Genomic DNA, 2,164 nt, shown 5'->3' on the forward strand with positions numbered 1-2,164 from the left:
TGCTGTCCACAACCCTGGCCACCTCGAATTCCACCCCCTCCGGGGTGAGGATGGGAACAGGAGGTCTCCTCGAGGGAGCCAAGGACGGGGAGCAGCGTTTGAGGAGGGAGGCATGAAACACGTCGTGTATCCGAAAAGACGGGGGTAACTCCAGCCGGAAGGAGACAGGATTGAGGACCTCAATGACCTTATACGGCCCAATAAACCGGGGAGCAAACTTCTTGGACGGAACCTTGAGACGCAAGTTCCTAGACGACAACCACACCAGATCCCCGACCATAAACAGGGGGTTAGCAGAACGTTTTTTATCAGCCTGAGTTTTTTGTACGCTCTGGGACACCTCTAGGTTTTTCTGAACCTGGGCCCAGACTGTGCACAGTTCCCGATGAACGACCTCTACCTCTGGATTGTTGGAACTACCAGGTGAAACGGAGGAGAACCGTGGATTAAACCCAAAATTACAAAAAAAAAGGAGAGACCCCTGACGAGTTACTGACCCGGTTATTAAGGGAAAATTCGGCGAGGGGAATGAAAAGACCCAATCAAATTGACAGTCAGAGACAAAACACCTTAAGTATTGTTCTAGAGATTGATTAGTCCTCTCCGTTTAACCATTGGTTTCAGGATGGAAGGCAGAGGACTAGGACAGATCAATCCCCAACTTCATACAGAAGGCTCTCCAAAACAATGAAACAAATTGTACCCCTCTGTCCGAAACAATATTGACAGGGACCCCATGGAGACGCAGGATGTGTTTGACAAACAAGGTAACCAACGTTTTGGCGTTGGGTAGTTTCTTGAGGGGCACAAAGTGGCACATCTTACTGAAGCGGTCCACCACCACCAACACCACCGACTTGCCTTGGGATGGAGGCAAATCGGTGATAAAATCCATGGAGATATGTGTCCAAGGTCTCTGGGGAATGGGCAACGAACGCAGTAAGCCCGCTGGTCGGGACCTGGGAGTCTTGGACCTAGCACAAACCTCACAAGCGGCGACGTAGGCCTTAACGTCTTTAGGCAACCCAGGCCACCAATAATTTCTGGTAATGAGGTGTTTGGTACCCAGGATGCCTGGATGGCCAGATAGTGCGGAGTCATGATTTTACCTAAGTACCCTTAGCCGGAATTGCAGGGGAACAAACAGCTTGTTCTCAGGAAGGTTCCCGGGAGCTGCACCTTGATCAGCAGCAATATCAGAGACTAAATCAGAATCGATCGAGGAAATGATTATACCTGGAGGCAAAATACAAGCAGGATCTTCCTCCGAAGGAGGGCTGGCCATGAAGCTACGCGACAGTGCATCAGCCTTAATATTTTTAGACCCAGCCCTATAGGTAACCAAAAAATTGAATCTGGTAAAAAATAACGCCCATCGAGCTTGTCTCGGGTTTAGCCTCCGGGCAGATTCTAGGAAAACCAGATTCTTGTGGTCGGTAAGGACCGTTACCTGGTGCCTAGCCCCCTCCAGGAAGTGGCGCCACTCTTCAAATGCCCATTTAATGGCTAAGAGTTCGCGGTTGCCAATATCATAGTTACTTTCAGTTGGCGAAAACTTCCTGGAGAAGTAGGCACAGGGGCGGAGATGGGTGAGGGACCTGGTACCCTGGGACAAGACAGCCCCCACTCCCACCTCAGATGCGTCAACTTCCACGATAAATGGCTCCATTTGGTTGGGCTGAACCAGCACCGGGGCTGAGACAAAGCACTTCTTAAGGACCTCAAAAGCCTGGACAGCCTCAGGAGGCCAGTGGAGGAGATCAGCACCTTTGCGAGTGAGGTCCGTAAGGGGCTTAGCGATGACCGAGAAGTTAGCAATAAATCTCCTGTAATAATTAGCGAACCCCAAAAAACACTGTAACGCCTTCAGGGAGGCAGGTTGGACCCATTCCGCCACAGCCTGAACCTTGGCGGGGTCCATGCGGAATTCATGAGGAGTGAGGATTTGACCCAAAAATGGAATCTCCTGTACCCCAAACACACATTTTTCGGTTTTGGCAAACAGTTTATTTTCCCGAAGGACCTGGAGCACCTTCCTGACATGCTCAATGTGGGAGGACCAGTCCTTGGAAAACACCAGTATGTCATCAAGGTACACTACCAGAAAAATCCCCAGGTAATTTCTCAAAATCTCATTTATGAAATTCTGGAAGACCGCAGGGGC

This window comes from Rhinoderma darwinii, chromosome 1 (genome assembly GCF_050947455.1).
Source record: "Rhinoderma darwinii isolate aRhiDar2 chromosome 1, aRhiDar2.hap1, whole genome shotgun sequence".
In the NCBI taxonomy this organism is placed as follows: Eukaryota; Metazoa; Chordata; class Amphibia; order Anura; family Rhinodermatidae; genus Rhinoderma; species Rhinoderma darwinii.